This window comes from Heterocephalus glaber, unplaced genomic scaffold (assembly GCF_053883595.1).
Source record: "Heterocephalus glaber isolate CG9 unplaced genomic scaffold, H.glaber_assembly_v1.0 deba00001593, whole genome shotgun sequence".
NCBI lineage: Eukaryota > Metazoa > Chordata > Mammalia > Rodentia > Bathyergidae > Heterocephalus > Heterocephalus glaber.
This window is the reverse complement of record NW_028258368.1, coordinates 4,737,437-4,756,730: the sequence shown is the minus strand read 5'-3', so window position 1 is coordinate 4,756,730 and position 19,294 is coordinate 4,737,437. Positions and strand designations below refer to the sequence as shown.

Genomic DNA, 19,294 nt, shown 5'->3' with positions numbered 1-19,294 from the left:
ATATAAAATTTGAATAGCACCTATTAAAGAAAGTATATTCCTAGCTTGAAAACCTACCTATATGACAACAGCAGGCTCATAAACATTTTAACTGATAAATTATATCAAACATTTAAAGCAGAAAAAAGAAGGAACACTTCTTCCCTCATTTTAGGAAATCAACATTGTGCTAATCCTAAAACTGGATAAAGATAATAGAAGAAAAAGGTATGAACATAGATAGAAATTTGTTTAACAAAACAAACTCTTAGAAGTCAGATCTGGCAGGATGTAGAAAGTGGTTTGATTATAGGGATGGCAGTGTTGGTTCAGCATTGGAAGATCCACCCCCAAAAGTCATCATTTTAACAGAGGAAAAGAGAAAGCGATCCTGTCACTAGTTGGCGAAAGAGTATTGGACTAAATTCTACAGCTGTTCATGGTAAAAGCTATCAGGAGACTAGAAGTAGAACAGAATCTTCTCAACAGATCAAAGACATGTACTCCATACTTCCAACAGAAACTCCTTCTATGAATGGAGATGATACAATGCTTTCCCCCTAAAGTGGGGAACAAGGGCATATATATCTACTCTTCATCTGTCCATTAGACTTTGAAACATAGGTCTAAACCAAAATAGTCTGGCAATAAAATGACACAACTAGGATAGGATTGGCACAGCAGAAGCAAAATCTTTATATGTAGATGAAATGATCATCTACAGAGAAAATACTAAGAAATCTCTAGGAGCCCCTAGAACTTGTACTTGAATTTAGCAGGATTAGGAAACACAAGGTATATATAAAAATTCAGGTCTGTGTATACTTGCTATAAATGAAGAACTGGATATTGAAATTTAAAAGTTACGTAGGAGTACAAAGGACCCAGAAAAGCCAAAAACAAAAACAAAAACAGTGTTGGAAGACGTTTAGCACCCAATTTTAAGACTTCTTCTAAAGCTACAGTAATCAAGGCAGTGTTGGTATAAGGAAAGACATATAGATCATTGGAATAAAACAGAATCTAGAAATAGAACCACACGTATATGGTCCACTGAGTTTTGAAAGATTATTTAACATTAGCATTTTATAGAATATAAACTCAATTCAAGAGCCGAGGAAGAGATAGTGTCTTCAGCAAATGGCACTAGAATACCTGGTATCCGTATATAAAAAATTAATCTCAACCCTTTTTTTCCATACATGAAAATAACTTGAAGGGATCTATGAACCTAAATAAGAAAGCCTAAAAGTGTAAAACTTTAAGAAGAAATTATAAGGGAAAATATTTATGAATTCAGGGTAGGCACGAACTACCTAGGATACAAAAAACATGATGTATAAAAGAAAAAAAAATTGATAAATGAGATTCCATCAAAATTTAGAAATTTAAATGACATAATTAAAATGAAAAGTAGTCCTTAAACAGACCATATTTACAATGCATATAACCTATGAGCAGAATATATAAAGGATTCTTAGAGCTCATTAATAGACAACCCAATTAAAATGTAGACATAAGATGATAAATAGCCAATATAGCACAAGGAATGGTGTGCAACTCTAGAATCAGAAAAATACTAATCAGTACAATAACAAGATTGAATTATACACTCATTAGGGAGATGAAGTCAAAAGTTTTAAAAGCCTTGTCATGACTTTTTCTTTTTGTTGGATTCTCCCCCTTTGCGTTTAATTTGTCACGCCCAATGGATTCATTCTGCTGGGTTTCCTGGGGTTGTGATCCTCATTGTCTTTTCCTAGGGTATTGTCTAAACTTTTTGGAGTGCCAGTTTGGTATTCATGAAGTTCCTGAGGTGCTCTTTATCATGAAAGTATGTTATTTCTCCATCCATTTTGAAAGATAGTTTTGCAGGGTACATCAATCTGGGTTGGAGGCTGTTTTCCTTTAGGGCTTGAAATACATCACTCCAAGCTCTTCTTGCCTTGAGGGTTTGCACTGAGAAGTCTGCTGTGATTCTGATGGGCTTTCCTTTGTATGTGATTTGTTTCTTTTCTCTCACTGCTTGTAGAATTTTATTCTTCTGTTGGATTTCTGGAATCCTAACTATTATATGCCTATGCGTAGATTTTTTTGATTAAGGCTAGCTGGAGTCCTAAATGTCTCACCTATCTGTATGTCAAGTTCTTTTTCCCTCCTTGGGAAGTTTTCTGCCATCACCTCTGTGAAAAGTTTTTTTATGTCATCTGCACTCTCTCCTCTTTCCTCACTGACTCCAATCAGTCTTATGTTATTCTTCTTTGCATCATCTAGCAGCTGCTGGATTGATTTCTCATGTTCCCTCACAATTTTAAAGCAATTTTTCTTTTCCTCCTCACTAATTGCAGTCTTATCTTCTATATGTGAAATTGTATCCTCACATTGGTTCATTCTGTTGTGCAGACTTTCAGTGGAGTTTTTAATCTCTTGGAAATCTGTTTGTATCTGTTTTATGGATTCCATTTGTTTCCTATGTTGGGATTCCATCATGTTCCTCAGATCCTCTATTTTTTTTATCTGTGTCCTAGATTTATTAATCATGTCTTGCACCATGAGCAAAATCTTTGCTGTTATCTGAGTAATTATTTCTGATTTCATTTTTCCCAGATCCTCTTTTGTTGCCAGTTCAGAGAGTCCAGGTGGTTGAGTATCAGAGTGTTCCATCTCGTTTCCCTTTGGGGTTGCTGTAGGTGATCTGGAAGTCTGTTTTTGAGGCTTGTTTATGTGTCTTCTCATTTCCACGGTGGGGAGGGTGCTTCTGGCGCCCACGTGGCTCACCTTCTCTGCCCTAGGAGCTTGGGATGGCAGTGGGGGAGCTTCCTTCTGGGTGCTGGGACCAGCTCAGCTTCTCTGCCCTAGAAGCTTGGGATGGTGGCGGCGGAGCTTCCTTTCGGATTCTGGGACCGGCTGAGCTTCACTGCCCTAGGAGCCTGGGATGGAGGCGGGAAGCTTCCTTCCGGGTGCTGGGTGCTAGGCATTTCTGAATCCCAGCAGTTGGATTCTTTTGGATGCCGGCTAACATTAGATGTGGCGGCTAACATTAGATGTGGGGATACACATCTGTAATCCTGATGCTCAGAAACTGAGGCAAGAGAATCTTGAGTTTGAGGCTTGCCACAATCACAAAGGGGAAAGCCATGTGTATGAAATGTGGCTTCGTATTTCCTCTTGTCAGATGGCTTTTGTGAACCGAGGTCCTGAGTCGCACAGAACACACCGAATCAGCCTGTTGGTGGTTTCTTTTGCTATGCAAAAGCTTTTTAATAAGATGAGATCCCAGTTGTTTTGGTATTTTTGATAGCAGCCATTCTGACTGGGATGAGATGGAATCTCAATGCAGTTTTCATTTGCATACCACTAATGGCTAAAGATGTTGAATAGTTTTTTCATATACCTCTTGGCCTTTTGTTTTACTTTTGAGAATTCTCTGTTGAATTAATTTGCCTATTCATTGATCGGGCTGTTTGTTTCTTTTGGTTTTAGGTTTTTTGAGTTCTTTATATATTCTAAATATTAATTTATCAGAAGAGTAGCTAGTAAAGATTTTTCTCTCATTCTGTCATTTGTCCCTTCACTTTTTTATTTCCTTCACTGTATAGGTTTTCAGTTTTTAAATTGATGGAGCATTATTTGTTGATTCTGGCTATTATTTCCTGTGCTGATGGTGTTGTATTCAGAATTCTTTTTCAAATTTCCAGCCTTAAATTTAGGTCTTTGATCCATTTTGTTGTTGTTGTTTTGTTTTTTGGTACCGGGGATCCAACTCAGGACCTTGGGCTTGTGCGGCAGGCGCCGGAACCACTGAGCTAAATCCCCGGCCCCTTTGATCCATTTCGATTTGGTTTAAGTACAAGAAGAGAGATAAGGATCTAATTTCAGTCTTGTACAAGTGGATTTCCACTTTTCTCAGATTTTCACTTTTTCTCATTTGTTAGAGGCTGTCTTTTTTCCAGCATGTGCCTTTGGCTCCTTTGTGTCCAAAATCAGATGACTATAGGTGTATGGGTTTGTGGGTGCCTTCCAATCTACTGCATTTTTCTACATGTGTGTTTTTGTGCAAGTGTTTTTTAAGCTCTCATCACTTTTATTTGTATTTAGTACATAAAGAGTAGCAATTCATGGGACTTGGGACATTTGTTCAGATATGAAAGAGAGTTCATGAAGTCAATAAATGCCATTTTAAAAGGGTGATCTCTCACAAAGAATTTACTGAGTTCAAGACAGGCCTGTTCAGCAAAATCCAATACTATTAATTCCCACAGTACTTTTTTTGGCGGGGGGGTACTGGGGATTGAACTCAGGACCTTGAGCTTGTGAGGCAGGCAGCAGCACTACTGAGCTAAATCCCCAGCTTCCCACAGTACTTTATAAAAAGAATTTTCTTCAACTTGTATCCCTTTCCTGGGGCTTATGGACCTGTTCATACTCTCCATATTTAGAATCAAATGTTCTTTTCTGAAGAGATCTTAATTTTAAGGTAAAATGTGGTCCAAGTTCCTGAATTCCTACTTTCTTTTCACTCATGAATATATATCTATGAAATCTGAAGAAAATGTAATTCTGCTGATTGTGGAATGTGGCAACTTCTCTTCCAATAAATTGAGGATTATGGGGAAAGAGGGAAGTAAACATAAATCCAACTGAATGACCTAGCCTTGTTGTAAAATTATTCAGAATTATTTCGGGTACATGTTCTGTGGGGTACTCGCCCCTCCTCTTAATTTCTTTTCGAAGACAAACACTGCTTATTTTAAAATGAGCAGCTGGACCATTTAGCAAGTGACTCAAAAGAAGTCCATTTGGTATTTTACGATCTTCATTAAGCACTATTAGATCTGTGAAATCTCTTGAGCTGCACTGTGGAATAATTTTTTTCAGAGCCAGTCCTCTTCCCTAATAAACATGTGGGTTGGGTATGACTGTTGAGAGCTGTTGACAGAGTCTTACTGTTCTCCCATGAGGTCTATCTGATGAGAATCTTGGGAGAAGTTTCTCTGCTGAAATAAGGAGCAAATTCATCTGTAGCTTCATCATAAGCAACCTCTTCGTCATTAGGGTCTACTGTGGTTTCGTCATAGACTCGGTTGTACAGGGTCTTGGGTACAGGTTTTGACGGTGCGTTATCACCGAGAGCTTCTCTTTCTTTTTAAAATATTTTCTTATCAGCCAACTTTTCCTTCAGCCGCTGCCGTTTCCACCACTTGAACATTAAGTGTCACCGGTGCTTGTTTTAATTTCCCAAATGCTGAAGCCTGAGGGGAGGTAGTCGCTTTCCGGGGTTGCGCCTGCCTTCTGTTGCCCAGTCTCAGCCAACTGCACCCTCTTGAGGCTCTTCCATAGCGGCTTTTCCTTTTCAAGCTTTTCTTCCCGCTGCCACCACTCTTTCCCCCAGCCTTCACCATGTTGTTTGCTCCCCATATGTTTTGTTTGTTTGTTTGTTTTGGTCTGAAAAAAATAATTTATAAAAAGGGCTGGGGATAAAACACTTGCCTAGCATGTTTAAGACCCTGAGTTCAATCTCCAGAATAAATAAAGCTTAGTTCCACACTCAATACATTTTTCTCTACACTGACCCATTAGCAACACCATAGGTTTAATCATTTTTCACATGCATATGACTCCAAAATTTGCTAGCCTTGACTTATTTCCCAAATTTGCTAAATCTACTAACCAGTGTAGTGAGTAATTCTATATTTATGGCCCACTAAAATTAAACAAATAAGGGCATGAAGGACATTAGAAAAATATGGTTCCAGGTACAACTCCTAGTACACTGGGAGAATTTTGAAAAGAAAATGTCTTTAAGAAAAATCTTTAAGAATGTTGGTTCAGGGCCAGGTATATAGCTCAGTGGTGCCACGCCTGCCTCACAAGTGCAAGGTCCTGAGTTCGAGCCCTGGTACCAAAAAAAAAAAAAAAAAAAAAGGACCGTTGGTTCATACTTCTCTCCTGTTCAAAAACTTCAAGTGGTTCCTCATTGACTAACATGCTCAAAATCTATTCTTGGTCTAGGTTCCCTCATCTCTCTCTGTGCTTTCTTTGGTTTTCTCATCTACAAAACGAGAGAAGTAGAAATATCCAGTAATGATATTAATTACAATATTGAAAGTGAATTATTATGTAAAGTTCTTAGAATTATGCCTGACACATCATATGGACTATGTAAGCATTTGCTATGTTTGTGATTATTTAAGTATTTAGGGTTTGGCACTAATTGCTGAAGCCAGAAACCTAGGGCTTTCTGGCCCCCCCATTACTTCATCTCATTCCTCCCAAATTGTCCATCCCACCTTCAAAATGTATCTCAGATTCACCCATTCTCCTTTATTCTACCTCATAGATCCAAGCCAAACTTGCTCTCTTGCCTAGACCAGAAGCTCCTAAATCTGACCATTCTCCACAGAGCAGCCAAGTTTTCAGGTTTGTTTTTAAAGTTTAGCATACATTCAAAGAGTGGATACATGATAAATGCAAAAGCTTGATATATCAAGTAAATATATCCCTACAACTATCAGAAAATAATCTTTAAAAAATGTAAACCTGTTCATGTCTCTGATATACATACCCTTCAACACATTCCCATGACTCAAAACTCAGGCTCCTGTATGGTTTGGCTCCTAATATTATTTTATGTCTTTTGGGCACTCCTTGTCCCCCCTTTTTCTAGCTACAGTAGCCTTCAAACATACAAGCTCTTTCTGACCTTAGGGGCTTCACAAACACTACCTCTCCTGCCTAATATTCTTTTCTCTGGTTTCTCATTAGGTGTCAGTTCAGCTATGCTTTAGGAAGGGCATTCTCTGATACCCAGTCTAACAGCTTCTTCTCTCCCAGCCCTCCCTGCCACCTTCATCCCATTCCTCTTACTCAATTGTAAATTATATAGGTATATTATATATATATTTATCTCTCCTACTGGACTGTAAACTCCACGAGGGTGGGTACCAAGTGTAATACCTGGCACATAGAAAGTACTCATTATTTATTGAATAGATAGCAATTAAAGCCTTCAATAATCCATCTAAATCTACTTTTCAACATACCTTCCACTATTTCTGTTTCTCAATGGTTAAAGCAAACTAAGCCATTTCCTTCTTATATTTGCTTTATGCTTCTCCCTTAGCCTGTTGACTGTGATAAATGACATTTTTTGGACTGCCTTTCCTTTTCTCATATAGTAACAGTTTACTTTCAGAGTATTCTCATGGGACTATTAATCAAGGCACCTTACCCCTCTTCTAGCTAAGAATAAAATAAAGTGAAAAGGGAATCTGAGTCAAAATTGGCCAATTGGAATTTGAATCATGAACACAGTGACAAATATAAACTGATTGAAGCTCATTCATTGTAACAAAGTTGCCTGCATGAGACCTAATTCTTGCTACACAAATCCAATGGGATTGTGTAGTTGCTTATTTTGTGAACATGTACTTTTAGTAAATTCTTTTTTATTTTAAATCAGACTTTCTGTTGCTTGAAACCTGGTCAACACAACTGTTTAATTTCCCATTTGTTTTTAATGTTATTTCGTCTTCTTTTTTTTTTTTTTTTTTGGTACTGGGGATCGAACTCGGGTCCTTGCACTTGCACAGCAGGCAGTGAAACCACTGAGCTAAATCTCCGGCCCTGTTATTTCTAAACTTTATATTTTTGCTGTTCACTTAAGTTTATATATAGTATAGTAGTTATAATTGGCTTGGGAACCAGATATTTTATACAGATACATTAGCTATAAGAACATTTTTCTGGCAGCTATTTCATTAGAGTAAAGAACATTTTTGAACTATAATCAAGGGTAACTTTTATGGTAGAAACAAAATAACCAGATCTTGTTTTCTGAGAGTTCTCATTATGCAAACTAAGTGCCTACTTTTACATAGGAAGATCCTCTAGAGCAGTGAGTACCTTCTATTTTTCAATATTTAGCTCAGATGTGGGGAAGGAGTTACGAGAGAGAAGCTGACCTCTGATCCAAATCCAATAAACCTGTATTAGTAACTCATACGAGATAAAGTTGTATGCAAATTGCATTTTGCAAACTGTATGATAAATTACATTACTTTTACCATACAAACTGTCAAGCTTCCCCAGCTCACGCTTGAGTCATCAGGTCCCTCCACTTTCGCATTATATTCATATCGCTAATGTAACTCATCCTACTGGGTATGAGGGCAGGAATCATTTTCATCTCATACAGCAAGTGCCTAAAGGTATAACTGGATGTAATACCTGGAAGACAAACTACCACTCTGGATAAAAAGTAATTGTCCCAAGTTCTGACGAACAAGTAAAACCTTTCTCATTCTACATACTAAATTTTCTTTATGCTTGGCGACAATATAGCTAAAGCTTCTACTTCCTGAGCTGGCGCTTCAAATCCTTTCCGGAAGGCGGCAGAAGGTAAAGTGAACAACACTCCTGCTGTATGTGTAGGGAAGACAGAGCCTTCCTATCTCCTAATTCCTTCCCTCTGCTCCTAGATCGGCTGCCCACCCGGAGACCATAGGCCTTAGTAGGGGCCGGAGCTTGGCTCACGGTAGGAGACGTCGTCGCTGTGCTCCAAGCACTTTGCCAGAGAGACCTCAGTAGAGAGGGTCAGACACTTGCCACCTAGGGTACAATGCACAGTTAGCCAGGAAGAATAAAACAAAACAGGAGAGAGTTCACAGGCAAAACCAACCCCCAAGTGACCTCTTTCATTTCAGAGGGCCTCCCCCATATGTTTTTATTAATATGGCTTCGTAGAATAATTTGAAATCAGATATTATGATATCTCCCATATTTCTTTTTTTGCTCAGAATTTCTTTGATTAGTCTGGATCTTTTCTGATTCCATATCAATTTTGAGATTTTCTTTCTAATTCTGTGAAGAATGTTGATATTTTAATGGGAAACACATTGAATCTGTAAATCATTTTTGGTACTGTAACCATTGAAACAATATTAGCCCTGCCAATCCATGAACAAGGGAAGTTTCCATTTTCTAATATCTTCTTCAATTTCTAATATCTTCTTCAATTTTCCACTTTCTAAAATCTTCTTCAATTTCTTTTTTCAGTGTTTTATAATTTTCATTATAGAGGTCTCTCTATAGGGTAGGTTGATTCCTAGGTGTTAAAAAAAAAACTACTGTGAATAGGATCCTGAGTTCTTTCTTGGTGGGTTCATTATTAGTGTATAGGAAAGCTGTTGATTTTTTTTTTTTTTTTGGTACCGGGGATCGAACTCGGGTCCTTGTGCTTGTGCAGCAGGCGTCAAAACCACTGAGCTAAATCCCCGGCCCAGGCTGTTGATTTTTGTGTTTTGCTTTTGTAGCCTGCCTGTTATATGTTTTGCAAAGTGGTTTATACTTTATAAAATAATTTGGGTATTACACAATGTTATCATGAGAGTACTGATATATAGATCTTACTACACTAACTGGATTTCTGGGTAGCAGAAATTCTATAAGCTTACAAGTGGCTTGATTGAGGCTTGAAACAGTGGCTTCCAAGACTGCTGGCCTTTTTACAGTCTTGTATTCTTTTTTTTTTGTACTGGAGATGGAACTCAGGACCTTGCACTTGCCAGGCAGGTGTGATGCCACTGAGCTAAATCCCCACCCCATGGTCCCGTATTCTTAAGGACAAATAGTAAGATCTCCCAGATATCAGAAATACAACCAAGAATGCTTAGACTTTGTCCTATTGGCCACTGGTTTTCTACTTTCGTCTCTGCACACTCAGGGTTCTGTGGTGGTACTTTGGGGACCAGGGGAACAATGTACAGTGGGGGTCACAGAGAGACACTTTGGTGGGACTCTGAGCACTCCATCACTTGGTAACTAGGCCAAACAAGAGAATCTCCAAGTTGATCTGCATATTGAGCTCCTGAAAAAGACTGCAATTGAATAGGAGTCTTGGCTTTAACATAAGGAAGGTTCAAAAGCGCTGCTGTGGGTGATAGGCAGCCACTGAAAATTTCTTAGGAGGAAACTGGTAAGTTGTATTTTAGAAAGATCAATCTGGTCGGGATTTTGAAGACCTGTAATATAGAGGGTCTGACTGAGAGAGACTTTAGAAGAGTGTGGACAGGCCCAGGAGAAGTTACAAGACAGGTCATTGGAGAGCACGGCGTTGGACAGGAGAGGCAGAGCAAGGTGTAGGAACAGCAAGAACTGTTTTCTAGATCTTAGAGTCCACAGGATTGAACTTTTTGGGGGGGCATATTTGTTTTTAATTCAAAAAATTGTGATTATCAAACTTAAATTTGGGAGTACAGTTCTATTAATTTCAACCCATGTATAGATTGATGTAACCACCTGTCACAGTTAGGATACAAAACATTCCATCACCCCTCAAAATTGCCCCTATACAGGGCCCCCTACTATCTCTACCTATCAGTCCTGACACAACACATCGTCTTTATAGTTTTGGTTTTTGGAGACTGTTACATAAATGGAATCCCACCCTACAAATTTTTTTTTCCTTTTCCTTTTTTTGGGGTACTAGGGATTGAACTCAGGGCCTTCTTACCGAGCCATATGCCCAACCTTTGTTTACTTTTTGGGTTTTTTTTTTTTTTTTTTTTGGTACCAGGGATTGAAGGCAGGCAGCAGAACCACTGAGCTAAATCCCCAGCCCTGTTTATTTTTTATTTTGAGATAAGGTCTCACTAAGTTGATAAGTTGCTCAGGCTGGGATAAAACTTGCAGTCCTCCTACCTCAGCCTTCCAGAGTGCTGGGATTATAGGCGTGTGCCACTACATCCGGTTCCTGTAAACCTTTGGACATTGTGTTCTTTAGCCAGCATGAAACCTTTGAGATTCATCCGTTGCATATATCAATATCCACTGGACTCTGGAAATGAGGCTGTGGTGAAAAGGAGCTGTGGTGTGATCAAGTTGGGGCTTGAAGGATTTTGAAGTGGAAAGAGTAATAATCACGTGCTATAAACACTCAAGGGAATCCTTTCATTCTTTTTTATGCAATTACTTACTGAGCAACAAATATATGCTAGGCATTACTTTAGAGGATTAAGAGGTGAACAAATGAAAAACCCCATCCTCAATGTGCTTGAAGGAAGCAGATGAACAAATGCATTTGTTATTTAACGCTGGGAAATGAGGTACTCTGGTCAGAGTACAGAGGGAGGAGAGGCCATCTTAGACAGAGGAGACAGGGAGAGTCACTGGAGAAGGTCAAACTGGACCACAGACAGGAATGAAATACTTGTGTGTGCCACAGAGCCATGTTTTAGAAAGGTCAGTCTGGTTATGATTTTGGAGAACTTCAGTGTGGAGGGTCTGACCGACAGGACAGGCCCAGGCCCAGGGAACTGGCATGGTTGCCATGTTCAAGGAAGCTCAAAGAGGCCAGTGGAGGCAGAGCAGTGACCTGAGAGGAGATGAGGCCATGACACAAAGGGTCCTGGGCCTGTGGATTTACATTCAAAGTGTGATGGGCAGCCTTGGAGAATTTTGAACAGAAGAGTGACTTGCTCAGATTTATGAAGGCCAGTCGGGCTACCTGGTTGGGGAATAGACTCAGTGAATGTGTTGAGAGGTTGGGGAGGAACTGAGGCCAATGTAATACGAGAGAAATGTAATATGGATCTGAACTAGGCCAATGGTAGAAAAAAAATGTAGGAAGGATGAATACAAAACAAATTAAAGAAAAATGGAATTTATTGCCTAAGGAATTATACAGTTAAAATTTAAATAACTTCCAGGAATACAGATAAGCTGGTAGAAAATATGACCGTTCTAAGTTATAAGGGAAACTAGGGATGCGTGGTGTGACTGTACCTAATATTCTGTTATTGAATCAAGGTTAATTGTGGCTTTCAGACTATGCCCCTTTGATTTTCCAGGGATGTCAGAAACACTCCTTGGCAGAAGCCATGTTCTCAACTGCCACTTCAACCAGAGCAGTGCTAACACAATTTGTTTAACACATTTGCTTCCCTGTAAAATATCATTAGCGTGTAATGTTACATAATAAAAGGAGGAGGTACCCTGTGGCAAACCACATACTCAGGAACTTTTTATTCCATGAATGAAGAGTTTTTCTCTCCCCTACTGTGATGGTTAATATCAATTGTCAACTTGACTGGTTAGAAAAATGCCTAGGGGATTAATAAAGCTCATTTCTGGGTGCGTCATGGAAGACCTGGGGGTCTATATCTGGTCCCTGACCTCTTCCTCTCAGGCACTCTTTCCCTATTTTCTGCTTCCCACCCTTTGTGACCTGAGCAGCGTTGCTCCGCTATACCCTTCTGCCATGATGTTCCTGCCTTGGAGCCAGATTACCATAGACTGAAACCTCTGAAACCATGAGGCAAATTAAACCTCTCCTCTCTTAGGTTGTTTGTGTTAGGAATTTTGTTCTATCAATGGGAAAGCTAACCAGCAACCCAGAGATAGAATCTAGTCTGGCTCCCACAGCATTTTTAAAAGAAAGAATGCAATTTATTGAGAACTTAATGGACAGAAGGGACAGAAGCCTGTCTCAGCCAGCAGCAACACCTGACTCCTAGATTTGGAGACAAGAGGAAAGGGCTGATCTGCTATGCTAGACTCCCACAGCATATTATGGGAGAGGGGAGGACACAGCCATATGTATCACATGTTAGACCTTATTCTCTCTATATCTACTCCTAGAGTTTTTGTTGTACTTATTATTCAAATGTTTTATTTTTGACTTTTAAAAATGAAAACACATTCACAATATATTTCTTTTCATAAATGTTTAACATTTCCCAACACAATTCAGCAGTCTTGTATGTACAGTAGTCTTCTGTATCCATGGGGGCGTCTCTCCAGGATCACCCGTAGGACCCTGAACCCCATATTGTACCTACCATGGTTTTTCCTACATCCATATCTATATACCTATGGTAAAGTTAAATTTATGAATTAGGCACAGTGAAGGATTAATAAAACTGAAAAATAAAATACATCAATTGTAACATGCATTACAATAAAAAATTTGATGAAGGTGATCTCTCCATCTTGAAAGATTTAGAACAAATAAAAATATTTTCAGGCCATGGTTAAGGATCTCTGAAACCTTGGAAAAATGAAACCACAGATAAGGGGAACTACTGTATGTCTTTTTGTTTTCATGTTCTGTGTTTTAAATAACGATAGTTAAGGATATGCTACCTGTTATAACAGCTGAAGTTCCGTGGCTTGACAGAATAGACAGTACTCTCATAAAGTCCAGTTGGCTGGGAAGTGTGTGTGGGAAGCTTTGAGATCACTGACTTTATGAAGACATGCAGGGGTCTAGCCGACAGGTTCAAAGGTCATCCTGGAACCAAGATCTAGCCAGAATTTAGGGGAATAAAGAGCATGCAGAACCACACAGGATGTTTTTCTGAGCCAAACCTGAAAGTGAGGGCTTCACTTCCACCCAAAAGTCAGCTTTCCAGGTCACACGTGACCGGGTTTGGTGAGTAGCCAACCACTCTCTGTTCTATGTATGACTGTGGTATAAAAACTGGTGAACATGGGGCCGAGGATTTAGCTCAGTGGTTTTGATGCCTGCTGCGCAAGCGCAAGGACCCAAGTTCAATCCCTGGTACCAAAAAAAACAACAAAAAAACCTGGCGAACATAAACCTGGGCCCTGGATTTATATTTTTGCCTTGGGGCAAGTCAGTTGCTTTGTTTGTGTTTTTGAGACTGTATGTGAAAACTGTATGTGTAAAAGCAAATTCAGAGAGCTTTGTGCCCATATAAGATACATGCTGGTTACCCCCAAGCAGGATGTCTAGGAGAGAAAGAAACTCTTCTTTTCTCATTTCTTCTTTCAAAGTTCAGTAAAATTCACTCCCCTGGCAAAGTATTTTTCAACTTTCATCAAGTCCTTTTATAACTGTAGCTATTACTGATAACATAAAAATCAAAATGGCTACAGAATGGTCAAAAAGAGAGTAAAATCCTTTTCTGAGTCTTAGGGATTTAACTGATAGGGCTAAATTGCCACATAGATATTATATTGGGAACTGAATCCACCAAAGGAACAATTTTCTGGAACCTAACAATATCTTGCAAGGTTTGAGAAATACTTGATTGTCCAGTTTGTCTCCACCTGGACATTCCTGGGGGTGGCAGGAGATAGTGTGGGAGACAGTCTCTTTGGCCCGAGGCACACTGCAGACAGGATAGGATGCCTTCTGACCCTTGGAGACCATGAGAACATCCACTCTCACCAGATTTCCTCAACATTCTGACAGGAGCCTGAGAAAAATGCTCCTGCTCCTATCATATTTCCTTGACCTCTGGCAAGAGTTCTGGGGAGCATGTGCTCCAGCTGCTTCAGAGTAACCTAGGGTAACCCCACTGTCTTTATAATAGCTTTAGCACTGTGGCTTTGACATCCCTCACCCTCTGGGCTTTGTCAGTCATGCTTGACCCCTTTAGGCTCACATAAAGTCCAAAACGCCCCTTCCCAATGTGAGGGTGGAGACTTTCAACAACTGGACAGAGTCACATAGGTCCACCCCAGACCTCAAGACCCAGAAAAGGCCCCAGTAATTCCTCAAACCAGAAGCAGACCAGTGGCTCAGAGTCAAACTCACTCTGAAGTTTTCTCATCTGCTTGATCTCCATCTGTGGAATGTACTTTCCTTTAATAGATCTCTGCCCCTTCCTACTTCTGGGTGTCCTGAGCAATTTTTCCTTTGGGATACAAAGAGCCTAGATGTTGGATGAGAGTGAGACCAACTGTCTGGTAACAAGTGGATTTACAGAGTTTATGACCGCCCTGATTTGTGCTGAATGAATTCGCCTAAATCTTCCATATCTCCCCCAAAGAATGCTAATCAGCACCACCCACTCACTGCTCGGCTCTGTGAAAGCCAAGCTCACTTTCCCTCCAGCACACTGGTTCTGTCTCACTGAGCCCATGGTTCCAATTAGGAATCTGCACCTGAATACAAAACTGTCTGGGCTATTGTTTTAATCTCACTTATGATTTCTTAGTTGGCATTACTCAGTGATTTTACAGCATTGTGTGGCTGATTTTTGTGCTTGTGTTTTATTCATTTATTTATTTTCAAGTTTCCTCATTCCTGGTTAATCCGTAAGTCGTTGATAGAGTTAAATATCTCTCTGCTCTCTTCAACTCTCAGACTTCTGCTCAGTGCTCTGTCTTGAGCAGATTGACTTATCAAAGGAAATAAAGCCACAATCAGTGTTTTGCACCTAGTGATAAAACTTTTAGGAGCTATCTCAAGATACCCTGGAGAGACCGAGATGTACATTTCTTTAAAAACCGATGAGCTGATTCCAAAGCTTCCTGCATCTCTTCTCTTGTATAAGAAGTTTTTTAGACCAAGTAAGTGAAAGCAAGCACATTATGACCAGTAATGCAAGCTTCTAAATGGAGAATTGAAAGCGATATCAAATCTATGAATCAGCAGGAGATAAAATCTCTTTCCAAAAATCAGACTAATTTATTAGTCTGATATTTCTGGAAGAGGTAGATAAAAATTCCTGTCTATATATGTATGGGGTTGGCTAACCCTCGATGGGTAATAAAATCTAGCCTGATCCAAGTCAGAAAAATCATCGAAATATTTTTGGAGTACTTTTGTGAAAACCTCACTCTCAACTCTAAAAAACAGAAATTACTTTTTTTTGAAAGAAAATTGGCACAATTTAAAAAGAAATCCAGAACATGTCTAGAATGGAGTCAGGAAAATCCCACACTTCCCCCACTCCAAGCTATAAGATTTTCCAATATAATAAGGGCATTTTAAAGATCCAGAAGAACTGAGGCTTGTGCTTAATTTAGAAACCATGTTTGTTTTTGAAAGTTGATTTTAACAGATCATTTGGCAAATTATCATTTGCTTTGAGGATTTTTTTTCTGTTTTTTAATTTTTGAGACAGTGTCTCTGGGTAATTTACGCTGGCCTTGAACTCACTCTGAAGCTCAGGCTGGCCTCGAACTTGTGGCAATCCTCTTGGTTCAGCCTCCAGAAGGCTGGGATTGCAGGCTGTGTGCCACCAAACCTGGCACTTTGAGGAATTTTTAACATTTCTCTTTTGAGAACTCCAATGTACGCTAAGAACCACCCTCATTTTTCACTGCTGTCTCAGTCACTCCGAGTAACTTCCAGTAAATGGCTGCAACTGCAGTGTTAACCTCTGTTCCCATGACCTTTCCTAGGCACAGGAGTGTAGACAAAGATCTTGAGGGAGGACAAGTTCCGTGGGGAGGGCTTTGAGCTACAGGCTTGCATGCTTAGCGGGTGGAATCTTGTTCTTTATTTATTTTTATTTTTTATTTTTCACTTCTGGGAATTGAACATAAGCCAGGCAATTACTCTACCATTGAGCTACATCCCCAGCCCTTTTTATTTTCTATTTTGAAGACAAGATCTTTCTAAAATGCCCAGACTCTCAATTCTCCTGCCTTAACCTCCCAAGTAGATGAGATTACCTGTGTGGGCCACCATGCTAGGGTGAATTTTGATCTTTAAAAACTGGAATGGCTACTTATTATTTTAGATGGGAAACAAAGTTATCAAAGACAGTAATATTTGAGATCCATTGCCTCCTCTCCCTCTTTCCACTTCCAGATTCCACTGTGGGAAAAATCTCTCTTGTTATTGCCATATCCTTGATGCTATAGTCAATTAAGTTGAAGTCCCATCTTGGCCTGGGAGAAAGTGCATCTTTAAGTGGTGTTTTGCATCTTTGGTTTAACCATATAAGACTAAATGATACCTAAGTTCTCAGAAGCAAGGTGTTTCTGTTGTTTCCAAATCCTTTCTACAATTCTTATTTTCCAAAACTAAAGGAGATGCTTTTAAAATTTATTATTACCAAATAGCTGAAAACAAATTAAGCCTATGGTCTTGCAAAGCTCTGAATAGAGTATGAGCAAATATTTTGCTTTTCTAGTCCTTTTTTTAGTGTCTTGTGAGAGTATTCACTATGGTTTAAGAAAACAATGCTAATAGCAAACCCTTACTAACTTTGTTGCAGGTTCTGTATCCCAGGAATTTTCATGTATTAAATAAGTTAATCTTTATAACAACCCCATGATCTAAGTATTGTTATTACTTTTGTACTTAGGCCCAATGAAGCAGAGGGAACTGCCCAAGATCTCAAGGCCAGGAAATGGCAAAATCAGGACTGGAAACCAGACAGCCTGTCTCCAGGGTCTGTCTACTTAACAACTATTTGAGATCTCCAAATCCATGAATAAACCCAAGGACTTTTAGTATTTTAAAAAAGGATAAAATCTCTTTTATACTTTATGGATATTTTTTTCTCTCAAGTATGAAAAGAACTAAATCTCATTTATAATCTGATTTTAATCAAGGATTAATCTATTGATTGTCAACTTAGGTAAAGCAGAAGGAATGCTTTACTCTATAACATTTTCACTGGGCAGTCTATTATTTCTAGCCACCAAGAAGGAAGGCTGACTTTTGTCTGAGAAAAATCTGCCAACTTCATGGATCGGTTCTGATTTTTCAGCAATACATCTATTGAGGACTTTTGTTCTGGCTAGCTTCCTCAGTCATCATCCATGGTGACATCAGTACCCAACTATGTTACCCATCCAACACTTTGGCCATTTCAGTTCTTTGATTACCTGCTTCAGAGTCAATAACTTTTACCTATTTCACCTGTTCTCATGATTACTGCCACCCCCAGAAACTACAATGTCTTTATCCTACTTTGACCAACACCTGCTGTCCTTTCATTTCACATTTCACAATTTTTTTCTTTTTTCTTTTGTACCGGGGATCGAACTCAGGACCTTGCACTTTCGAGGCAGGCAGCAGAACCACTGAGCTAAATCCCCGGCCCTCATTTCACAATGTTTTGACCTTACCAAGACCTCTTATTTATTGATCCAATCTTTTTATTTTTTCAAACTCTCATATTCCTTCATTTTTCTCTTACTTTTATTTTCTTTACTATTCAACTTAAATTTCATGATCCATAATTATAATGAATTCCTTGCAAATACAGTCAATTGCCTTGTTCCCTTCTCTAGTTTTTTGCCTGGCATAACCCTGACTTTGGTTGAAGGTAACTGTATTCCATTTTCTCAAACAATTGAAACACTGAAGAGAAAAATCATACAATTAAGCTCACTGATTTAATTTTAAAACCAGGACCATAAACCTCAGGGCCTCATTCAATATTACCAGGAAATTCTATCATATTTCCCTGTATAATATTTTCCAAACTTTATTACCTCTATGATTTTTCTTGTCTCTGAATGCTACCTATGCAATGATTTACTATATAGCTCATTTTAAATTGATTCACACTGAAAACACACCCATATCCTAAGTCTTGTCCTAGACCATGGTTGGCAAGTATGATGTTTAATCTTGATTGTCAACCTGACTGGATTGAGAATGCTTAGGAAATTAATGAAGCACATTACTGGGTGTGCCTGTGAGAGTGTTTCCAGAGATGATTGGCATGCAGGTGACAAACTGAGGGAGACCTTGCCTGAATGTGGGAGGCACCATCCACTAGGCTGTACCCAGATAGCATAAAAGCAGAAGGAGGAAGCACACCAGCACATGCTTTCTCCCCTTCCTCTGTCTCTGGTCCACAATGACTTGAGGTGCTCTGTTCCGTCAGAGAGTTCCTACTAAGACACTCTGCCTCACCACAGGGCCAGAAGCAACGAACCCAGGTGACCATGGACTTAAACCTCTAAAACTATGAGCCAAAATAAACCTTTCCTCTTCTAGGTTGTTTTTCTCAGGTATTTGGTCACAGTGACAGGAAGCTGACTAATATAGCAAATGTAGCCAAAGGCCAAATTTACCCTGCTACTTACCTTTTATAGTCCATGGGATAGGAATGATTTTTACTTTTTTTTTTTTTTGCAGTGCTAGGGATCGAACTCAGGACCTTGGCTTGCAAGGCAGGTAACAGTGCCACTGAACTAGGTTCCTGGCCCCTGATTTTTACATTTTTAACTGGTTGGAAAAAGAAAGAATATTTGTGACACATGAAATGATATGAAATTCAATTTTCAGGCTCCTTAAGTAAAGTTTTATTGAAGGGCAATCAATCCTCTGACTGCCTAGAAAGGGGGACACTGAGGGCTGAAGAAAGAAAGACAGTAGAGACTTGCATACTTTCAAAGTACATGGGAGGCCAGGAGGTCAGTGCCTCAGAGTGGGCAAGGACAAAGGCACTCCTGAGCTAGCCACTATTTATTAGGTACACACAATAATTGGAGGGAGTATCAGGTGACTCCGGGGTGGTGGTAATCCTGTCAATGAGGATTTTATGCTGATGAGGGTCTTTTCTTTTGGTACTGGGAATCGAACTCGGGACCT

The 19,294-nt window shown here is 39.3% G+C and overlaps 1 pseudogene; it reads right to left on the bottom strand.

Moving 5' to 3' along the window:
* Positions 1 to 4,344: 4,344 nt before the first annotated feature.
* On the bottom strand, positions 4,345 to 5,603 carry LOC101717465 (ribosome production factor 1 pseudogene; annotated as a pseudogene).
* Positions 5,604 to 19,294: the final 13,691 nt, after the last annotated feature.